General features: G+C 49.2%; 7 non-coding genes across 7 annotated transcripts; all 7 read left to right on the top strand.

Moving 5' to 3' along the window:
• Positions 1–1,016: 1,016 nt before the first annotated feature.
• Positions 1,017–1,090, top strand: Trnaa-agc (transfer RNA alanine (anticodon AGC)). Its single transcript has one exon. It is a non-coding gene; the product is annotated as a tRNA-Ala (tRNA).
• A 1,516-nt stretch (positions 1,091–2,606) lies between these two features.
• Positions 2,607–2,680, top strand: Trnaa-agc (transfer RNA alanine (anticodon AGC)). Its single transcript has one exon. It is a non-coding gene; the product is annotated as a tRNA-Ala (tRNA).
• A 1,502-nt stretch (positions 2,681–4,182) lies between these two features.
• Trnaa-agc (transfer RNA alanine (anticodon AGC)) lies at positions 4,183–4,257 on the top strand. The gene has a single exon. It is a non-coding gene; the product is annotated as a tRNA-Ala (tRNA).
• A 1,516-nt stretch (positions 4,258–5,773) lies between these two features.
• On the top strand, positions 5,774–5,847 carry Trnaa-agc (transfer RNA alanine (anticodon AGC)). The gene has a single exon. It is a non-coding gene; the product is annotated as a tRNA-Ala (tRNA).
• A 4,677-nt stretch (positions 5,848–10,524) lies between these two features.
• Positions 10,525–10,600, top strand: Trnaa-agc (transfer RNA alanine (anticodon AGC)). Its single transcript has one exon. It is a non-coding gene; the product is annotated as a tRNA-Ala (tRNA).
• Positions 10,601–16,827: 6,227 nt separating this feature from the next.
• On the top strand, positions 16,828–16,901 carry Trnaa-agc (transfer RNA alanine (anticodon AGC)). The gene has a single exon. It is a non-coding gene; the product is annotated as a tRNA-Ala (tRNA).
• A 3,080-nt stretch (positions 16,902–19,981) lies between these two features.
• On the top strand, positions 19,982–20,055 carry Trnaa-agc (transfer RNA alanine (anticodon AGC)). Its single transcript has one exon. It is a non-coding gene; the product is annotated as a tRNA-Ala (tRNA).
• The last annotated feature ends 3,700 nt before the right edge of the window (positions 20,056–23,755 follow it).

Raw genomic sequence — 23,755 nt, 5'->3', positions numbered from 1 at the left:
GCGACGTCGAACTGTAAATAAGGCTGTCACTAGCGTGAGCGTTGCGTGAGCGTCGTGCAAAGTCGGAAAAGTCATCTGCATGGGTGATTGCCAAGTTTGGGGAGCGTTTCGTAGTACGATCAGTGCAATGGAGACGCGGAAACTTGTTGTGTCCCAGTGTTTTTCAGTTGGACGACAAGAGTTTTACACAGTAGCAAAGAGCGAGGCACTGAGTTGGCATGAACAATGGAGAGCACAATGGGGCTCGAGATGTGCTTGTTACCTCAGGTGCTGTGTGATTGTCGACAAGGAGTGAAATGGACCAATTTGTGACCGCCCTTTCAATTTAAGACGTTCAAAACAGACGGAATTTGCATTCGTAATACCAGAGCATCGAAACTACTAGGAACTCTTGTGTATATGAACGTGTCCGCGCCTTTGTATTCTGGTACCTTCGCCGCTACAAACCAACCAACCATCGTGTCCGTGCACATCAGAGTCGCAAAGAATGGAGAATAGCCAGGCTTGGTCGTGTGTGTAGCTGCAGCTCAGTTGGCAGATCGTTCGCTTAGCGTGTGAACGGTCTCGGGTTCAAGCCCCGGCTCCTCCATGTTTTGTGGTCAGTGCATGGTAAGTGTTGGTCGCGGCGAACATAAACGCACGCAAGAAGTTGCAAAACCAGCGTCACAGACTGATATGATGTATACTGTCATAAGGAGAGCAAGATGTAAGTGTGAGGACCGGCTGTTATCGTGGCGTCATCGAATGCAGATCTGTCTTAGGTATCACGGCTTAACGTCATTGAAGTCTAGAGGTGGACAACACGTTCGTCTTACTCAGAGCGGTGTCTGAACTCTATTTTCGACGTTATGCGTGCCACTTTCATTGTGGCCAACTACGATTCGATACAGAATGCACGAAACCTGAAAGACACCCTCACTGATACATAGAGAGTAGTGTTTGTCTGCGGAATAATGGGAGTGCAAGGGTCTGTGACGTTGATATGACTGTATGTAGCACTACTAGTTATCGGGGAGGGTGGGCGTAGCTCAGATGGTAGAGCACTCGCTTAGCGTGCGAGAGGTACTGGGATCGATACCCAGCGCCTCCAGAATTTTTAACACACCTACATGCGCACCTTGCCATGCAAGTGGAATAATTCCCAACCGGCAGAGGTGTGTAGGCAGATACAAGCGAACGATTAGCATCCACAATTGGCGAGCGTGCTTTTATTCGTGCGCAGGAAGCACCCTCCTCCCACACCTACACTTAATTTAGAAACAGTACAAATGTTCCCATAAGATTCTCAAGCCTACGTCGGAAAGATCTGCCTTGCGCCGATTTCACGTAAATCCCACTGCACGTTCCCATTCTTTGCGTCAGTCGGCTGCTACTGGTGTTGCTGGTTGTGACTGCTGATAACAGATGCCGTAGCAATCAATTCATGGAGTGAGTTGTATGTTTTGCGATAGTCTGTCTCTGACAAGGAAGCACAGGTGATATAGGTGCGAACACAGGAAGCTTGCAGCCCCTCGCTGCCTGCAGACACAGAGCAGCCACACTAGAAGAGCGGCCTAAGCCGTAGGCGAAATGTGCTCATTCGCTTTGGCGCGACGTCGAACTGTAAATAAGGCTGTCACTAGCGTGAGCGTTGCGTGAGCGTCGTGTAAAGTCGGAAAAGTCATCTGCATGGGTGATTGCCAAGTTTGGGGAGCGTTTCGTAGTACGATCAGTGCAATGGAGACGCGGAAACTTGTTGTGTCCCAGTGTTTTTCAGTTGGACGACAAGAGTTTTACACAGTAGCAAAGAGCGAGGCACTGAGTTGGCATGAACAATGGAGAGCACAATGGGGCTCGAGATGTGCTTGTTACCTCAGGTGCTGTGTGATTGTCGACAAGGAGTGAAATCGACCAATTTGTGACCGCCCTTTCAATTTAAGACGTTCAAAACAGACGGAATTTGCATTCGTAATACCAGAGCATCGAAACTACTAGGAACTCTTGTGTATATGAACGTGTCCGCGCCTTTGTATTCTGGTACCTTCGCCGCTACAAACCAACCAACCATCGTGTCCGTGCACATCAGAGTCGCAAAGAATGGAGAATAGCCAGGCTTGGTCGTGTGTGTAGCTGTAGCTCAGTTGGCAGATCGTTCGCTTAGCGTGTGAACGGTCTCGGGTTCAAGCCCCGGCTCCTCCATGTTTTGTGGTCAGTGCATGGTAAGTGTTGTTCGCGGCGAACATAAACGCACGCATGAAGTTGCAAAACCAGCGTCACAGACTGATATGATGTATACTGTCATAAGGAGAGCAAGATGTAAGTGTGAGGACCGGCTGTTATCGTGGTGTCATCGAGTGCGGATCTGTCTTAGGTATCACGGCTTAACGTCATTGAAGTCTAGAGGTGGACAACACGTTCGTCTTACTCAGAGCGGTGTCTGAACTCTATTTTCGACGTTATGTGTGCCACTTTCATTGTGGCCAACTACGATTCGATACAGAATGCACGAAACCTGAAAGACACCCTCACTGATACATAGAGAGTAGTGTTTGTCTGCGGAATAATGGGAGTGCAAGGGTCTGTGACGTTGATATGACTGTATGTAGCACTACTAGTTATCGGGGGGGGGTGGGCGTAGCTCAGATGGTAGAGCGCTCGCTTAGCGTGCGAGAGGTACTGGGATCGATACCCAGTGCCTCCAGAATTTTTAACACACCTACATGCGCACCTTGCCATGCAAGTGGAATAATTCCCATCCGGCAGAGGTGTGTAGGCAGATACAAGCGAACGATTAGCATCCACAATTGGCGAGCGTGCTTTTATTCGTGCGCAGGAAGCACCCTCCTCCCACACCTACACTTAATTTAGAAACAGTACAAATGTTCCCATAAGATTCTCAAGCCTACGTCGGAAAGATCTGCCTTGCGCCGATTTCACGTAATTCCCACTGCACGTTCCCATTCTTTGCGTCAGTCGGCTGCTACTGGTGTTGCTGGTTGTGACTGCTGATAACAGATGCCGTAGCAATCAATTCATGGAGTGAGTTGTATGTTTTGCGATAGTCTGTCTCTGACAAGGAAGCACAGGTGATATAGGTGCGAACACAGGAAGCTTGCAGCCCCTCGCTGCCTGCAGACACAGAGCAGCCACACTAGAAGAGCGGCCTAAGCCGTAGGCGAAATGTGCTCATTCGCTTTGGCGCGACGTCGAACTGTAAATAAGGCTGTCACTAGCGTGAGCGTCGTGTAAAGTCGGAAAAGTCATCTGCATGGGTGATTGCCAAGTTTGGGGAGCGTTTCGTAGTACGATCAGTGCAATGGAGACGCGGAAACTTGTTGTGTCCCAGTGTTTTTCAGTTGGACGACAAGAGTTTTACACAGTAGCAAAGAGCGAGGCACTGAGTTGGCATGAACAATGGAGAGCACAATGGGGCTCGAGATGTGCTTGTTACCTCAGGTGCTGTGTGATTGTCGACAAGGAGTGAAATGGACCAATTTGTGACCGCCCTTTCAATTTAAGACGTTCAAAACAGACGGAATTTGCATTCGTAATACCAGAGCATCGAAACTACTAGGAACTCTTGTGTATATGAACGTGTCCGCGCCTTTGTATTCTGGTACCTTCGCCGCTACAAACCAACCAACCATCGTGTCCGTGCACATCAGAGTCACAAAGAATGGAGAATAGCCAGGCTTGGTCGTGTGTGTAGCTGTAGCTCAGTTGGCAGATCGTTCGCTTAGCGTGTGAACGGTCTCGGGTTCAAGCCCCGGCTCCTCCATGTTTTGTGGTCAGTGCATGGTAAGTGTTGGTCGCGGCGAACATAAACGCACGCAAGAAGTTGCAAAACCAGCGTCACAGACTGATATGATGTATACTGTCATAAGGAGAGCAAGATGTAAGTGTGAGGACCGGCTGTTATCGTGGTGTCATCGAATGCAGATCTGTCTTAGGTATCACGGCTTAACGTCATTGAAGTCTAGAGGTGGACAACACGTTCGTCTTACTCAGAGCGGTGTCTGAACTCTATTTTCGACGTTATGCGTGCCACTTTCATTGTGGCCAACTACGATTCGATACAGAATGCACGAAACCTGAAAGACACCCTCACTGATACATAGAGAGTAGTGTTTGTCTGCGGAATAATGGGAGTGCAAGGGTCTGTGACGTTGATATGACTGTATGTAGCACTACTAGTTATCGGGGGGATGGGCGTAGCTCAGATGGTAGAGCGCTCGCTTAGCGTGCGAGAGGTACTGGGATCGATACCCAGTGCCTCCAGAATTTTTAACACACCTACATGCGCACCTTGCCATGCAAGTGGAATAATTCCCAACCGGCAGAGGTGTGTAGGCAGATACAAGCGAACGATTAGCATCCACAATTGGCGAGCGTGCTTTTATTCGTGCGCAGGAAGCACCCTCCTCCCACACCTACACTTAATTTAGAAACAGTACAAATGTTCCCATAAGATTCTCAAGCCTACGTCGGAAAGATCTGCCTTGCGCCGATTTCACGTAAATCCCACTGCACGTTCCCATTCTTTGCGTCAGTCGGCTGCTACTGGTGTTGCTGGTTGTGACTGCTGATAACAGATGCCGTAGCAATCAATTCATGGAGTGAGTTGTATGTTTTGCGATAGTCTGTCTCTGACAAGGAAGCACAGGTGATATAGGTGCGAACACAGGAAGCTTGCAGCCCCTCGCTGCCTGCAGACACAGAGCAGCCACACTAGAAGAGCGGCCTAAGCCGTAGGCGAAATGTGCTCATTCGCTTTGGCGCGACGTCGAACTGTAAATAAGGCTGTCACTAGCGTGAGCGTTGCGTGAGCGTCGTGTAAAGTCGGAAAAGTCATCTGCATGGGTGATTGCCAAGTTTGGGGAGCGTTTCGTAGTACGATCAGTGCAATGGAGACGCGGAAACTTGTTGTGTCCCAGTGTTTTTCAGTTGGACGACAAGAGTTTTACACAGTAGCAAAGAGCGAGGCACTGAGTTGGCATGAACAATGGAGAGCACAATGGGGCTCGAGATGTGCTTGTTACCTCAGGTGCTGTGTGATTGTCGACAAGGAGTGAAATCGACCAATTTGTGACCGCCCTTTCAATTTAAGACGTTCAAAACAGACGGAATTTGCATTCGTAATACCAGAGCATCGAAACTACTAGGAACTCTTGTGTATATGAACGTGTCCGCGCCTTTGTATTCTGGTACCTTCGCCGCTACAAACCAACCAACCATCGTGTCCGTGCACATCAGAGTCGCAAAGAATGGAGAATAGCCAGGCTTGGTCGTGTGTGTAGCTGTAGCTCAGTTGGCAGATCGTTCGCTTAGCGTGTGAACGGTCTCGGGTTCAAGCCCCGGCTCCTCCATGTTTTGTGGTCAGTGCATGGTAAGTGTTGTTCGCGGCGAACATAAACGCACGCATGAAGTTGCAAAACCAGCGTCACAGACTGATATGATGTATACTGTCATAAGGAGAGCAAGATGTAAGTGTGAGGACCGGCTGTTATCGTGGTGTCATCGAGTGCGGATCTGTCTTAGGTATCACGGCTTAACGTCATTGAAGTCTAGAGGTGGACAACACGTTCGTCTTACTCAGAGCGGTGTCTGAACTCTATTTTCGACGTTATGTGTGCCACTTTCATTGTGGCCAACTACGATTCGATACAGAATGCACGAAACCTGAAAGACACCCTCACTGATACATAGAGAGTAGTGTTTGTCTGCGGAATAATGGGAGTGCAAGGGTCTGTGACGTTGATATGACTGTATGTAGCACTACTAGTTATCGGGGGGGGGTGGGCGTAGCTCAGATGGTAGAGCGCTCGCTTAGCGTGCGAGAGGTACTGGGATCGATACCCAGTGCCTCCAGAATTTTTAACACACCTACATGCGCACCTTGCCATGCAAGTGGAATAATTCCCATCCGGCAGAGGTGTGTAGGCAGATACAAGCGAACGATTAGCATCCACAATTGGCGAGCGTGCTTTTATTCGTGCGCAGGAAGCACCCTCCTCCCACACCTACACTTAATTTAGAAACAGTACAAATGTTCCCATAAGATTCTCAAGCCTACGTCGGAAAGATCTGCCTTGCGCCGATTTCACGTAATTCCCACTGCACGTTCCCATTCTTTGCGTCAGTCGGCTGCTACTGGTGTTGCTGGTTGTGACTGCTGATAACAGATGCCGTAGCAATCAATTCATGGAGTGAGTTGTATGTTTTGCGATAGTCTGTCTCTGACAAGGAAGCACAGGTGATATAGGTGCGAACACAGGAAGCTTGCAGCCCCTCGCTGCCTGCAGACACAGAGCAGCCACACTAGAAGAGCGGCCTAAGCCGTAGGCGAAATGTGCTCATTCGCTTTGGCGCGACGTCGAACTGTAAATAAGGCTGTCACTAGCGTGAGCGTCGTGTAAAGTCGGAAAAGTCATCTGCATGGGTGATTGCCAAGTTTGGGGAGCGTTTCGTAGTACGATCAGTGCAATGGAGACGCGGAAACTTGTTGTGTCCCAGTGTTTTTCAGTTGGACGACAAGAGTTTTACACAGTAGCAAAGAGCGAGGCACTGAGTTGGCATGAACAATGGAGAGCACAATGGGGCTCGAGATGTGCTTGTTACCTCAGGTGCTGTGTGATTGTCGACAAGGAGTGAAATGGACCAATTTGTGACCGCCCTTTCAATTTAAGACGTTCAAAACAGACGGAATTTGCATTCGTAATACCAGAGCATCGAAACTACTTGGAACTCTTGTGTATATGAACGTGTCCGCGCCTTTGTATTCTGGTACCTTCGCCGCTACAAACCAACCAACCATCGTGTCCGTGCACATCAGAGTCACAAAGAATGGAGAATAGCCAGGCTTGGTTTTGTGTGTAGCTGTAGCTCAGTTGGCAGATCGTTCGCTTAGCGTGTGAACGGTCTCGGGTTCAAGCCCCGGCTCCTCCATGTTTTGTGGTCAGTGCATGGTAAGTGTTGGTCGCGGCGAACATAAACGCACGCAAGAAGTTGCAAAACCAGCGTCACAGACTGATATGATGTATACTGTCATAAGGAGAGCAAGATGTAAGTGTGAGGACCGGCTGTTATCGTGGTGTCATCGTGTGCAGATCTGTCTTAGGTATCACGGCTTAACGTCATTGAAGTCTAGAGGTGGACAACACGTTCGTCTTACTCAGAGCGGTGTCTGAACTCTATTTTCGACGTTATGCGTGCCACTTTCATTGTGGCCAACTACGATTCGATACAGAATGCACGAAACCTGAAAGACACCCTCACTGATACATAGAGAGTAGTGTTTGTCTGCAGAATAATGGGAGTGCAAGGGTCTGTGACGTTGATATGACTGTATGTAGCACTACAAGTTATCGGGGGGGTGGGCGTAGCTCAGATAGTAGAGCGCACGCTTAGCGTGCGAGAGGTACTGGGATCGATACCGAGCGCCTCCAGAAATTTTAACACACCTACACGCGCACCTTGCCATGCAAGTGGAATAATTCCCAACCGGCAGAGGTGTGTAGGCAGATACAAGCGAACGATTAGCATCCACAATTGGCGAGCGTGCTTTTATTCGTGCGCAGGAAGCACCCTCCTCCCACACCTACACTTAATTTAGAAACAGTACAAATGTTCCCATAAGATTCTCAAGCCTACGTCGGAAAGATCTGCCTTGCGCCGATTTCACGTAAATCCCACTGCACGATCCCCTTCTTTGCGTCAGTCGGCTGCTACTGGTGTTGCTGGTTGTGACTGCTGATAACAGATGCCGTAGCAATCAATTCATGGAGTGAGTTGTATGTTTTGCGATAGTCTGTCTCTGACAAGGAAGCACAGGTGATATAGGTGCGAACACAGGAAGCTTGCAGCCCCTCGCTGCCTGCAGACACAGAGCAGCCACACTAGAAGAGCGGCCTAAGCCGTAGGCGAAATGTGCTCATTCGCTTTGGCGCGACGTCGAACTGTAAATAAGGCTGTCACTAGCGTGAGCGTTGCGTGAGCGTCGTGTAAAGTCGGAAAAGTAATCTGCATGGGTGATTGCCAAGTTTGGGGAGCGTTTCGTAGTACGATCAGTGCAATGGAGACGCGGAAACTTGTTGTGTCCCAGTGTTTTTCAGTTGGACGACAAGAGTTTTACACAGTAGCAAAGAGCGAGGCACTGAGTTGGCATGAACAATGGAGAGCACAATGGGGCTCGAGATGTGCTTGTTACCTCAGGTGCTGTGTGATTGTCGACAAGGAGTGAAATGGACCAATTTGTGACCGCCCTTTCAATTTAAGACGTTCAAAACAGACGGAATTTGCATTCGTGATACCAGAGCATCGAAACTACTAGGAACTCTTGTGTATATGAACGTGTCCGCGCCTTTGTATTCTGGTACCTTCGCCGCTACAAACCAACCAACCATCGTGTCCGTGCACATCAGAGTCGCAAACAATGGAGAATAGCCAGGCTTGGTCGTGTGTGTAGCTGTAGCTCAGTTGGCAGATCGTTCGCTTAGCGTGTGAACGGTCTCGGGTTCAAGCGCCGGCTCCTCCATGTTTTGTGGTCAGTGCATGGTAAGTGTTGGTCGCGGCGAACATAAACGCACGCAAGAAGTTGCAAAACCAGCGTCACAGACTGATATGATGTATACTGTCATAAGGAGAGCAAGATGTAAGTGTGAGGACCGGCTGTTATCGTGGTGTCATCGAGTGCAGATCTGTCTTAGGTATCACGGCTTAACGTCATTGAAGTCTAGAGGTGGACAACACGTTCGTCTTACTCAGAGCGGTGTCTGAACTCTATTTTCGACGTTATGCGTGCCACTTTCATTGTGGCCAACTACGATTCGATACAGAATGCACGAAACCTGAAAGACACCCTCACTGATACATAGAGAGTAGTGTTTGTCTGCAGAATAATGGGAGTGCAAGGGTCTGTGACGTTGATATGACTGTATGTAGCACTACAAGTTATCGGGGGGGTGGGCGTAGCTCAGATGGTAGAGCGCTCGCTTAGCGTGCGAGAAGTACTGGGATCGATACCGAGCGCCTCCAGAATTTTTAACACACCTACACGCGCACCTTGCCATGCAAGTGGAATAATTCCCAACCGGCAGAGGTGTGTAGGCAGATACAAGCGAACGATTAGCATCCACAATTGGCGAGCGTGCTTTTATTCGTGCGCAGGAAGCACCCTCCTCCCACACCTACACTTAATTTAGAAACAGTACAAATGTTCCCATAAGATTCTCAAGCCTACGTCGGAAAGATCTGCCTTGCGCCGATTTCACGTAAATCCCACTGCACGTTCCCATTCTTTGCGTCAGTCGGCTGCTACTGGTGTTGCTGGTTGTGACTGCTGATAACAGATGCCGTAGCAATCAATTCATGGAGTGAGTTGTATGTTTTGCGATAGTCTGTCTCTGACAAGGAAGCACAGGTGATATAGGTGCGAACACAGGAAGCTTGCAGCCCCTCGCTGCCTGCAGACACAGAGCAGCCACACTAGAAGAGCGGCCTAAGCCGTAGGCGAAATGTGCTCATTCGCTTTGGCGCGACGTCGAACTGTAAATAAGGCTGTCACTAGCGTGAGCGTTGCGTGAGCGTCGTGTAAAGTCGGAAAAGTAATCTGCATGGGTGATTGCCAAGTTTGGGGAGCGTTTCGTAGTACGATCAGTGCAATGGAGACGCGGAAACTTGTTGTGTCCCAGTGTTTTTCAGTTGGACGACAAGAGTTTTACACAGTAGCAAAGAGCGAGGCACTGAGTTGGCATGAACAATGGAGAGCACAATGGGGCTCGAGATGTGCTTGTTACCTCAGGTGCTGTGTGATTGTCGACAAGGAGTGAAATGGACCAATTTGTGACCGCCCTTTCAATTTAAGACGTTCAAAACAGACGGAATTTGCATTCGTGATACCAGAGCATCGAAACTACTAGGAACTCTTGTGTATATGAACGTGTCCGCGCCTTTGTATTCTGGTACCTTCGCCGCTACAAACCAACCAACCATCGTGTCCGTGCACATCAGAGTCGCAAACAATGGAGAATAGCCAGGCTTGGTCGTGTGTGTAGCTGTAGCTCAGTTGGCAGATCGTTCGCTTAGCGTGTGAACGGTCTCGGGTTCAAGCGCCGGCTCCTCCATGTTTTGTGGTCAGTGCATGGTAAGTGTTGGTCGCGGCGAACATAAACGCACGCAAGAAGTTGCAAAACCAGCGTCACAGACTGATATGATGTATACTGTCATAAGGAGAGCAAGATGTAAGTGTGAGGACCGGCTGTTATCGTGGTGTCATCGAGTGCAGATCTGTCTTAGGTATCACGGCTTAACGTCATTGAAGTCTAGAGGTGGACAACACGTTCGTCTTACTCAGAGCGGTGTCTGAACTCTATTTTCGACGTTATGCGTGCCACTTTCATTGTGGCCAACTACGATTCGATACAGAATGCACGAAACCCTAAAGACACCCTCACTGATACATAGAGAGTAGTGTTTGTCTGCGGAATAATGGGAGTGCAAGGGTCTGTGACGTTGATATGACTGTATGTAGCACTACAAGTTATCGGGGGAGTGGGCGTAGCTCAGATGGTAGAGCGCTCGCTTAGCGTGCGAGAGGTACTGGGATCGATACCCAGCGCCTCCAGAATTTTTAACACACCTACACGCGCACCTTGCCATGCAAGTGGAATAATTCCCAACCGGCAGAGGTGTGTAGGCAGATACAAGCGAACGATTAGCATCCACAATTGGCGAGCGTGCTTTTATTCGTGCGCAGGAAGCACCCTCCTCCCACACCTACACTTAATTTAGAAACAGTACAAATGTTCCCATAAGATTCTCAAGCCTACGTCGGAAAGATCTGCCTTGCGCCGATTTCACGTAAATCCCACTGCACGTTCCCATTCTTTGCGTCAGTCGGCTGCTACTGGTGTTGCTGGTTGTGACTGCTGATAACAGATGCCGTAGCAATCAATTCATGGAGTGAGTTGTATGTTTTGCGATAGTCTGTCTCTGACAAGGAAGCACAGGTGATATAGGTGCGAACACAGGAAGCTTGCAGCCCCTCGCTGCCTGCAGACACAGAGCAGCCACACTAGAAGAGCGGCCTAAGCCGTAGGCGAAATGTGCTCATTCGCTTTGGCGCGACGGCGAACTGTAAATAAGGCTGTCACTAGCGTGAGCGTCGTGTAAAGTCGGAAAAGTAATCTGCATGGGTGATTGCCAAGTTTGGGGAGCGTTTCGTAGTACGATCAGTGCAATGGAGACGCGGAAACTTGTTGTGTCCCAGTGTTTTTCAGTTGGACGACAAGAGTTTTACACAGTAGCAAAGAGCGAGGCACTGAGTTGGCATGAACAATGGAGAGCACAATGGGGCTCGAGATGTGCTTGTTACCTCAGGTGCTGTGTGATTGTCGACAAGGAGTGAAATGGACCAATTTGTGACCGCCCTTTCAATTTAAGACGTTCAAAACAGACGGAATTTGCATTCGTAATACCAGAGCATCGAAACTACTAGGAACTCTTGTGTATATGAACGTGTCCGCGCCTTTGTATTCTGGTACCTTCGCCGCTACAAACCAACCAACCATCGTGTCCGTGCACATCAGAGTCGCAAAGAATGGAGAATAGCCAGGCTTGGTCGTGTGTGTAGCTGTAGCTCAGTTAGCAGATCGTTCGCTTAGCGTGTGAACGGTCTCGGGTTCAAGCCCCGGCTCCTCCATGATTTGTGGTCAGTGCATGGTAAGTGTTGGTCGCGGCGAACATAAACGCACGCAAGAAGTTGCAAAACCAGCGTCACAGACTGATATGATGTATACTGTCATAAGGAGAGCAAGATGTAAGTGTGAGGACCGGCTGTGATCGTGGTGTCATCGAGTGCAGATCTGTCTTAGGTATCACGGCTTAACGTCATTGAAGTCTATAGGTGGACAACACGTTCGTCTTACTCAGAGCGGTGTCTGAACTCTATTTTCGACGTTATGCGTGCCACTTTCATTGTGGCCAACTACGATTCGATACAGAATGCACGAAACCCTAAAGACACCCTCACTGATACATAGAGAGTAGTGTTTGTCTGCGGAATAATGGGAGTGCAAGGGTCTGTGACGTTGATATGACTGTATGTAGCACTACAAGTTATCGGAGGGGTGGGCGTAGCTCAGATGGTATAGCGCTCGCTTAGCGTGCGAGAGGTACTGGGATCGATATCCAGCGCCTCCAGAATTTTTAACACACCTACACGCGCACCTTGCCATGCAAGTGGAATAATTCCCAACCGGCAGAGGTGTGTAGGCAGATGCAAGCGAACGATTAGCATCCACAATTGGCGAGCGTGCTTTTATTCGTGCGCAGGAAGCACCCTCCTCCCACACCTACACTTAATTTAGAAACAGTACAAATGTTCCCATAAGATTCTCAAGCCTACGTCGGAAAGATCTGCCTTGCGCCGATTTCACGTAAATCCCACTGCACGTTCCCATTCTTTGCGTCAGTCGGCTGCTACTGGTGTTGCTGGTTGTGACTGCTGATAACAGATGCCGTAGCAATCAATTCATGGAGTGAGTTGTATGTTTTGCGATAGTCTGTCTCTGACAAGGAAGCACAGGTGATATAGGTGCGAACACAGGAAGCTTGCAGCCCCTCGCTGCCTGCAGACACAGAGCAGCCACACTAGAAGAGCGGCCTAAGCCGTAGGCGAAATGTACTCATTCGCTTTGGCGCGACGTCAAACTGTAAATAAGGCTGTCACTAGCGTGAGAGTTGCGTGAGCGTCGTGTAGAGTCGGAAAAGTCATCTGCATGGGTGATTGCCAAGTTTGGGGAGCGTTTCGTAGTACGATCAGTGCAATGGAGACGCGGAAACTTGTTGTGTCCCAGGGTTTTTCAGTTGGACGACAAGAGTTTTACACAGTAGCAAAGAGCGAGGCACTGAGTTGGCATGAACAATGGAGAGCACAATGGGGCTCGAGATGTGCTTGTTACCTCAGGTGCTGTGTGATTGTCGACAAGGAGTGAAATGGACCAATTTGTGACCGCCCTTTCAATTTAAGACGTTCAAAACAGACGGAATTTGCATTCGTAATACCAGAGCATCGAAACTACTTGGAACCCTTGTGTATATGAACGTGTCCGCGCCTTTGTATTCTGGTACCTTCGCCGCTACAAACCAACCAACCATCGTGTCCGTGCACATCAGAGTCGCAAATAATGGAGAATAGCCAGGCTTGGTCGTGTGTGTAGCTGTAGCTCAGTTGGCAGATCGTTCGCTTAGCGTGTGAACGGTCTCGGGTTCAAGCCCCGGCTCCTCCATGTTTTGTAATCAGTGCATGGTAAGTGTTGGTCGCGGCGAACATAAACGCACGCAAGAAGTTGCAAAACCAGCGTCACAGACTGATATGATGTATACTGTCATAAGGAGAGCAAGATGTAAGTGTGAGGACCGGCTGTTATCGTGGTGTCATCGAGTGCAGATCTGTCTTAGGTATCACGGCTTAACGTCATTGAAGTCTAGAGGTGGACAACACGTTCGTCTTACTCAGAGCGGTGTGTGAACTCTATTTTCGACGTTATGCGTGCCACTTTCATTGTGGCCAACTACGATTCGATACAGAATGCACGAAACCTGAAAGACACCCTCACTGATACATAGAGAGTAGTGTTTGTCTGCGGAGTAATGGGAGTGCAAGGGTCTGTGACGTTGATATGACTGTATGTAGCACTACTAGTTGTCGGGGGGGTGGGCGTAGCTCAGATGGTAGAGCGCTCGCTTAGCGTGCGAGAGGTACTGGGATCGATACCGAGCGCCTCCAGAATTTTTAACACACCTACATGCGCACCTTGCCATGCAAGTGGAATAATTCCCAACCGGCAGAGGTGTGTAGGCAGATACAAGCGAACGATTAGCATCCACAATTGGCGAGCGTGCTTTTATTCGTGCGCAGGAAGCACCCTCCTCCCACACCTACACTTAATTTAGAAACAGTACAAATGTTCCCATAAGATTGTCAAGCCTACGTCGGAAAGATCTGCCTTGCGCCGATTTCACGTAAATCCCACTGCACGTTCCCATTCTTTGCGTCAGTCGGCTGCTACTGGTGTTGCTGGTTGTGACTGCTGATAACAGATGCCGTAGCAATCAATTCATGGAGTGAGTTGTGTGTTTTGCGATAGTCTGTCTCTGACAAGGAAGCACAGGTGATATAGGTGCGAACACAGGAAGCTTGCAGCCCCTCGCTGCCTGCAGACACAGAGCAGCCACACTAGAAGAGCGGCCTAAGCCGTAGGCGAAATGTGCTCATTCGCTTTGGCGCGACGTCGAACTGTAAATAAGGCTGTCACTAGCGTGAGCGTCGTGTAAAGTCGGAAAAGTCATCTGCATGGGTGATTGCCAAGTTTGGGGAGCGTTTCGTAGTACGATCAGTGCAATGGAGACGCGGAAACTTGTTGTGTCCCAGTGTTTTTCAGTTGGACGACAAGAGTTTTACACAGTAGCAAAGAGCGAGGCACTGAGTTGGCATGAACAATGGAGAGCACAATGGGGCTCGAGATGTGCTTGTTACCTCAGGTGCTGTGTGATTGTCGACAAGGAGTGAAATGGACCAATTTGTGACCGCCCTTTCAATTTAAGACGTTCAAAACAGACGGAATTTGCATTCGTAATACCAGAGCATCGAAACTACTTGGAACTCTTGTGTATATGAACGTGTCCGCGCCTTTGTATTCTGGTACCTTCGCCGCTACAAACCAACCAACCATCGTGTCCGTGCACATCAGAGTCGCAAAGAATGGAGAATAGCCAGGCTTGGTCGTGTGTGTAGCTGTAGCTCAGTTGGCAGATCGTTCGCTTAGCGTGTGAACGGTCTCGGGTTCAAGCCCCGGCTCCTCCATGTTTTGTGGTCAGTGCATGGTAAGTGTTGGTCGCGGCGAACATAAACGCACGCAAGAAGTTGCAAAACCAGCGTCACAGACTGATATGATGTATACTGTCATAAGGAGAGCAAGATGTAAGTGTGAGGACCGGCTGTTATCGTGGTGTCATCGAGTGCAGATCTGTCTTAGGTATCACGGCTTAACGTCATTGAAGTCTAGAGGTGGACAACACGTTCGTCTTACTCAGAGCGGTGTCTGAACTCTATTTTCGACGTTATGCGTGCCACTTTCATTGTGGCCAACTACGATTCGATACAGAATGCACGAAACCTGAAAGACACCCTCACTGATACATAGAGAGTAGTGTTTGTCTGCGGAATAATGGGAGTGCAAGGGTCTGTGACGTTGATATGACTGTATGTAGCACTACTAGTTAGCTCAGATGGTAGAGCGCTCGCTTAGCGTGCGAGAGGTACTGGGATCGATACCGAGCGCCTCCAGAATTTTTAACACACCTACATGCGCACCTTGCCATGCAAGTGGAATAATTCCCAACCGGCAGAAGTGTGTAGGCAGATACAAGCGAACGATTAGCATCCACAATTGGCGAGCGTGCTTTTATTCGTGCGCAGGAAGCACCCTCCTCCCACACCTACACTTAATTTAGAAACAGTACAAATGTTCCCATAAGATTGTCAAGCCTACGTCGGAAAGATCTGCCTTGCGCCGATTTCACGTAAATCCCACTGCACGTTCCCATTCTTTGCGTCAGTCGGCTGCTACTGGTGTTGCTGGTTGTGACTGCTGATAACAGATGCCGTAGCAATCAATTCATGGAGTGAGTTGTGTGTTTTGCGATAGTCTGTCTCTGACAAGGAAGCACAGGTGATATAGGTGCGAACACAGGAAGCTTGCAGCCCCTCGCTGCCTGCAGACACAGAGCAGCCACACTAGAAGAGCGGCCTAAGCCGTAGGCGAAATGTGCTCATTCGCTTTGGCGCGACGTCGAACTGTAAATAAGGCTGTCACTAGCGTGAGCGTCGTGTAAAGTCGGAAAAGTCATCTGCATGGGTGATTGCCAAGTTTGGGGACCGTTTCGTAGTACGATCAGTGCAATGGAGACGCGGAAACTTGTTGTGTCCCAGTGTTCTTCAGTTGGACGACAAGAGTTTTACACAGTAGCAAAGAGCGAGGCACTGAGTTGGCATGAACAATGGAGAGCACAATGGGGCTCGAGATGTGCTTGTTACCTCAGGTGCTGTGTGATTGTCGACAAGGAGTGAAATGGACCAATTTGTGACCGCCCTTTCAATTTAAGACGTTCAAAACAGACGGAATTTGCATTCGTAATACCAGAGCATCGAAACTACTTGGAACTCTTGTGTATATGAACGTGTCCGCGCCTTTGTATTCTGGTACCTTCGCCGCTACAAACCAACCAACCATCGTGTCCGTGCACATCAGGGTCGCAAAGAATGGAGAATAGCCAGGCTTGGTCGTGTGTGTAGCTGTAGCTCAGTTGGCAGATCGTTCGCTTAGCGTGTGAACGGTCTCGGGTTCAAGCCCGGCTCCTCCATGTTTTGTGGTCAGTGCATGGTAAGTGTTGGTCGCGGCGAACATAAACGCACGCAAGAAGTTGCAAAACCAGCGTCACAGACTGATATGATGTATACTGTCATAAGGAGAGCAAGATGTAAGTGTGAGGACCGGCTGTTATTGGTGTGTCATCGAGTGCAGATCTGTCTTAGGTATCACGGCTTAACGTCATTGAAGTCTAGAGGTGGACAACACGTTCGTCTTACTCAGAGCGGTGTCTGAACTCTATTTTCGACGTTATGCGTGCCACTTTCATTGTGGCCAACTACGATTCGATACAGAATGCACGAAACCTGAAAGACACCCACACTGATACATAGAGAGTAGTGTTTGTCTGCGGAATAATGGGAGTGCAAGGGTCTGTGACGTTGATATGACTGTATGTAGCACTACTAGTTATCGGGGGGGTGGGCGTAGCTCAGATGGTAGAGCGCTCGCTTAGCGTGCGAGAGGTACTGGGATCGATACCCAGCGCCTCCAGAATTTTTAACACACCTACATGCGCACCTTGCCATGCAAGTGGAATAATTCCCAACCGGCAGAGGTGTGTAGGCAGATACAAGCGAACGATTAGCATCCACAATTGGCGAACGTGCTTTTATTCGTGCGCAGGAAGCACCCTCCTCCCACACCTACACTTAATTTAGAAACAGTACAAATGTTCCCATAAGATTCTCAAGCCTACGTCGGAAAGATCTGCCTTGCGCCGATTTCACGTAAATCCCACTGCACGTTCCCATTCTTTGCGTCAGTCGGCTGCTACTGGTGTTGCTGGTTGTGACTGCTGATAACAGATGCCGTAGCAATCAATTCATGGAGTGAGTTGTATGTTTTGCGATAGTCTGTCTCTGACAAGGAAGCACAGGTGATATAGGTGCGAACACAGGAAGCTTGCAGCCCCTCGCTGCCTGCAGACACAGAGCAGCCACACTAGAAGAGCGGCCTAAGCCGTAGGCGAAATGTGCTCATTCGCTTTGGCGCGACGTCGAACTGTAAATAAGGCTGTCACTAGCGTGAGCGTCGTGTAAAGTCGGAAAAGTCATCTGCATGGGTGATTGCCAAGTTTGGGGAGCGTTTCGTAGTACGATCAGTGCAATGGAGACGCGGAAACTTGTTGTGTCCCAGTGTTTTTCAGTTGGACGACAAGAGTTTTACACAGTAGCAAAGAGCGAGGCACTGAGTTGGCATGAACAATGGAGAGCACAATGGGGCTCGAGATGTGCTTGTTACCTCAGGTGCTGTGTGATTGTCGACAAGGAGTGAAATGGACCAATTTGTGACCGCCCTTTCAATTTAAGACGTTCAAAACAGACGGAATTTGCATTCGTAATACCAGAGCATCGAAACTACTAGGAACTCTTCTGTATATGAACGTGTCCGCGCCTTTGTATTCTGGTACCTTCGCCGCTACAAACCAACCAACCATCGTGTCCGTGCACATCAGAGTCGCAAAGAATGGAGAATAGCCAGGCTTGGTCGTGTGTGTAGCTGTAGCTCAGTTGGCAGATCGTTCGCTTAGCGTGTGAACGGTCTCGGGTTCAAGCCCCGGCTCCTCCATGTTTTGTGGTCAGTGCATGGTAAGTGTTGGTCGCGGTGAACATAAACGCACGCAAGAAGTTGCAAAACCAGCGTCACAGACTGATATGATGTATACTGTCATAAGGAGAGCAAGATGTAAGTGTGAGGACCGGCTGTTATCGTGGTGTCATCGAGTGCAGATCTGTCTTAGGTATCACGGCTTAACGTCATTGAAGTCTAGAGGTGGACAACACGTTTGTCTTACTCAGAGCGGTGTCTGAACTCTATTTTCGACGTTATGCGTGCCACTTTCATTGTGGCCAACTACGATTCGATACAGAATGCAGGAAACCTGAAAGACACCCTCACTGATACATAGAGAGTAGTGTTTGTCTGCGGAATAATGGGAGTGCAAGGGTCTGTGACGTTGATATGACTGTATGTAGCACTACAAGTTATCGGGGGGGTGGGCGTAACTCAGATGGTAGAGCGCTCGCTTAGCGTGCGAGAGGTACTGGGATCGATACCCAGCGCCTCCAGAATTTTTAACACACCCACATGCGCACCTTGCCATGCAAGTGGAATAATTCCCAACCGGCAGAGGTGTGTAGGCAGATACAAGCGAACGATTAGCATCCACAATTGGCGAGCGTGCTTTTATTCGTGCGCAGGAAGCACCCTCCTCCCACACCTACACTTAATTTAGAAACAGTACAAATGTTCCCATAAGATTCTCAAGCCTACGTCGGAAAGATCTGCCTTGCGCCGATTTCACGTAAATCCCACTGCACGTTCCCATTCTTTGCGTCAGTCGGCTGCTACTGGTGTTGCTGGTTGTGACTGCTGATAACAGATGCCGTAGCAATCAATTCATGGAGTGAGTTGTATGTTTTGCGATAGTCTGTCTCTGACAAGGAAGCACAGGTGATATAGGTGCGAACACAGGATGCTTGCAGCCCCTCGCTGCCTGCAGACACAGAGCAGCCACACTAGAAGAGCGGCCTAAGCCGTAGGCGAAATGTGCTCATTCGCTTTGGCGCGACGTCGAACTGTAAATAAGGCTGTCACTAGCGTGAGCGTCGTGTAAAGTCGGAAAAGTCATCTGCATGGGTGATTGCCAAGTTTGGGGAGCGTTTCGTAGTACGATCAGTGCAATGGAGACGCGGAAACTTGTTGTGTCCCAGTGTTTTTCAGTTGGACGACAAGAGTTTTACACAGTAGCAAAGAGCGAGGCACTGAGTTGGCATGAACAATGGAGAGCACAATGGGGCTCGAGATGTGCTTGTTACCTCAGGTGCTGTGTGATTGTCGACAAGGAGTGAAATGGACCAATTTGTGACCGCCCTTTCAATTTAAGACGTTCAAAACAGACGGAATTTGCATTCGTAATACCAGAGCATCGAAACTACTTGGAACTCTTGTGTATATGAACGTGTCCGCGCCTTTGTATTCTGGTACCTTCGCCGCTACAAACCAACCAACCATCGTGTCCGTGCACATCAGAGTCGCAAATAATGGAGAATAGCCAGGCTTGGTCGTGTGTGTAGCTGTAGCTCAGTTGGCAGATCGTTCGCTTAGCGTGTGAACGGTCTCGGGTTCAAGCCCCGGCTCCTCCATGTTTTGTAATCAGTGCATGGTAAGTGTTGGTCGCGGCGAACATAAACGCACGCAAGAAGTTGCAAAACCAGCGTCACAGACTGATATGATGTATACTGTCATAAGGAGAGCAAGATGTAAGTGTGAGGACCGGCTGTTATCGTGGTGTCATCGTGTGCAGATCTGTCTTAGGTATCACGGCTTAACGTCATTGAAGTCTAGAGGTGGACAACACGTTCGTCTTACTCAGAGCGGTGTCTGAACTCTATTTTCGACGTTATGCGTGCCACTTTCATTGTGGCCAACTACGATTCGATACAGAATGCACGAAACCTGAAAGACACCCTCACTGATACATAGAGAGTAGTGTTTGTCTGCGGAATAATGGGAGTGCTAGGGTCTGTGACGTTGATATGACTGTATGTAGCACTACAAGTTATCGGGGGGGTGGGCGTAGCTCAGATGGTAGAGCGCTCGCTTAGCGTGCGAGAGGTACTGGGATCGATACCCAGCGCCTCCAGAATTTTTAACACACCTACATGCGCACCTTGCCATGCAAGTGGAATAATTCCCAACCGGCAGAGGTGTGTAGGCAGATACAAGCGAACGATTAGCATCCACAATTGGCGAGCGTGCTTTTATTCGTGCGCAGGAAGCACCCTCCTCCCACACCTACACTTAATTTAGAAACAGTACAAATGTTCCCATAAGATTCTCAAGCCTACGTCGGAAAGATCTGCCTTGCGCCGATTTCACGTAAATCCCACTGCACGTTCCCATTCTTTGCGTCAGTCGGCTGCTACTGGTGTTGCTGGTTGTGACTGCTGATAACAGATGCCGTAGCAATCAATTCATGGAGTGAGTTGTATGTTTTGCGATAGTCTGTCTCTGACAAGGAAGCACAGGTGATATAGGTGCGAACACAGGAAGCTTGCAGCCCCTCGCTGCCTGCAGACACAGAGCAGCCACACTAGAAGAGCGGCCTAAGCCGTAGGCGAAATGTGCTCATTCGCTTTGGCGCGACGTCGAACTGTAAATAAGGCTGTCACTAGCGTGAGCGTCGTGTAAAGTCGGAAAAGTCATCTGCATGGGTGATTGCCAAGTTTGGGGAGCGTTTCGTAGTACGATCAGTGCAATGGAGACGCGGAAACTTGTTGTGTCCCAGTGTTTTTCAGTTGGACGACAAGAGTTTTACACAGTAGCAAAGAGCGAGGCACTGAGTTGGCATGAACAATGGAGAGCACAATGGGGCTCGAGATGTGCTTGTTACCTCAGGTGCTGTGTGATTGTCGACAAGGAGTGAAATGGACCAATTTGTGACCGCCCTTTCAATTTAAGACGTTCAAAACAGACGGAATTTGCATTCGTAATACCAGAGCATCGAAACTACTAGGAACTCTTCTGTATATGAACGTGTCCGCGCCTTTGTATTCTGGTACCTTCGCCGCTACAAACCAACCAACCATCGTGTCCGTGCACATCAGAGTCGCAAAGAATGGAGAATAGCCAGGCTTGGTCGTGTGTGTAGCTGTAGCTCAGTTGGCAGATCGTTCGCTTAGCGTGTGAACGGTCTCGGGTTCAAGCCCCGGCTCCTCCATGTTTTGTGGTCAGTGCATGGTAAGTGTTGGTCGCGGTGAACATAAACGCACGCAAGAAGTTGCAAAACCAGCGTCACAGACTGATATGATGTATACTGTCATAAGGAGAGCAAGATGTAAGTGTGAGGACCGGCTGTTATCGTGGTGTCATCGAGTGCAGATCTGTCTTAGGTATCACGGCTTAACGTCATTGAAGTCTAGAGGTGGACAACACGTTTGTCTTACTCAGAGCGGTGTCTGAACTCTATTTTCGACGTTATGCGTGCCACTTTCATTGTGGCCAACTACGATTCGATACAGAATGCACGAAACCTGAAAGACACCCTCACTGATACATAGAGAGTAGTGTTTGTCTGCGGAATAATGGGAGTGCAAGGGTCTGTGACGTTGATATGACTGTATGTAGCACTACAAGTTATCGGGGGGGTGGGCGTAACTCAGATGGTAGAGCGCTCGCTTAGCGTGCGAGAGGTACTGGGATCGATACCCAGCGCCTCCAGAATTTTTAACACACCTACATGCGCACCTTGCCATGCAAGTGGAATAATTCCCAACCGGCAGAGGTGTGTAGGCAGATACAAGCGAACGATTAGCATCCACAATTGGCGAGCGTGCTTTTATTCGTGCGCAGGAAGCACCCTCCTCCCACACCTACACTTAATTTAGAAACAGTACAAATGTTCCCATAAGATTCTCAAGCCTACGTCGGAAAGATCTGCCTTGCGCCGATTTCACGTAAATCCCACTGCACGTTCCCATTCTTTGCGTCAGTCGGCTGCTACTGGTGTTGCTGGTTGTGACTGCTGATAACAGATGCCGTAGCAATCAATTCATGGAGTGAGTTGTATGTTTTGCGATAGTCTGTCTCTGACAAGGAAGCACAGGTGATATAGGTGCGAACACAGGAAGCTTGCAGCCCCTCGCTGCCTGCAGACACAGAGCAGCCACACTAGAAGAGCGGCCTAAGCCGTAGGCGAAATGTGCTCATTCGCTTTGGCGCGACGTCGAACTGTAAATAAGGCTGTCACTAGCGTGAGCGTCGTGTAAAGTCGGAAAAGTCATCTGCATGGGTGATTGCCAAGTTTGGGGAGCGTTTCGTAGTACGATCAGTGCAATGGAGACGCGGAAACTTGTTGTGTCCCAGTGTTTTTCAGTTGGACGACAAGAGTTTTACACAGTAGCAAAGAGCGAGGCACTGAGTTGGCATGAACAATGGAGAGCACAATGGGGCTCGAGATGTGCTTGTTACCTCAGGTGCTGTGTGATTGTCGACAAGGAGTGAAATGGACCAATTTGTGACCGCCCTTTCAATTTAAGACGTTCAAAACAGACGGAATTTGCATTCGTAATACCAGAGCATCGAAACTACTTGGAACTCTTGTGTATATGAACGTGTCCGCGCCTTTGTATTCTGGTACCTTCGCCGCTACAAACCAACCAACCATCGTGTCCGTGCACATCAGAGTCGCAAAGAATGGAGAATAGCCAGGCTTGGTCGTGTGTGTAGCTGTAGCTCAGTTGGCAGATCGTTCGCTTAGCGTGTGAACGGTCTCGGGTTCAAGCCCCGGCTCCTCCATGTTTTGTGGTCAGTGCATGGTAAGTGTTGGTCGCGGTGAACATAAACGCACGCAAGAAGTTGCAAAACCAGCGTCACAGACTGATATGATGTATACTGTCATAAGGAGAGCAAGATGTAAGTGTGAGGACCGGCTGTTATCGTGGTGTCATCGAGTGCAGATCTGTCTTAGGTATCACGGCTTAACGTCATTGAAGTCTAGAGGTGGACAACACGTTTGTCTTACTCAGAGCGGTGTCTGAACTCTATTTTCGACGTTATGCGTGCCACTTTCATTGTGGCCAACTACGATTCGATACAGAATGCACGAAACCTGAAAGACACCCTCACTGATACATAGAGAGTAGTGTTTGTCTGCGGAATAATGGGAGTGCAAGGGTCTGTGACGTTGATATGACTGTATGTAGCACTACAAGTTATCGGGGGGGTGGGCGTAACTCAGATGGTAGAGCGCTCGCTTAGCGTGCGAGAGGTACTGGGATCGATACCCAGCGCCTCCAGAATTTTTAACACACCTACATGCGCACCTTGCCATGCAAGTGGAATAATTCCCAACCGGCAGAGGTGTGTAGGCAGATACAAGCGAACGATTAGCATCCACAATTGGCGAGCGTGCTTTTATTCGTGCGCAGGAAGCACCCTCCTCCCACACCTACACTTAATTTAGAAACAGTACAAATGTTCCCATAAGATTCTCAAGCCTACGTCGGAAAGATCTGCCTTGCGCCGATTTCACGTAAATCCCACTGCACGTTCCCATTCTTTGCGTCAGTCGGCTGCTACTGGTGTTGCTGGTTGTGACTGCTGATAACAGATGCCGTAGCAATCAATTCATGGAGTGAGTTGTATGTTTTGCGATAGTCTGTCTCTGACAAGGAAGCACAGGTGATATAGGTGCGAACACAGGAAGCTTGCAGCCCCTCGCTGCCTGCAGACACAGAGCAGCCACACTAGAAGAGCGGCCTAAGCCGTAGGCGAAATGTGCTCATTCGCTTTGGCGCGACGTCGAACTGTAAATAAGGCTGTCACTAGCGTGAGCGTCGTGT

The sequence above is a fragment of the Schistocerca gregaria genome, chromosome 11 (assembly GCF_023897955.1).
Source record: "Schistocerca gregaria isolate iqSchGreg1 chromosome 11, iqSchGreg1.2, whole genome shotgun sequence".
Lineage (NCBI taxonomy): Eukaryota > Metazoa > Arthropoda > Insecta > Orthoptera > Acrididae > Schistocerca > Schistocerca gregaria.
This window is presented reverse-complemented; position numbering and strand designations above follow the sequence as displayed.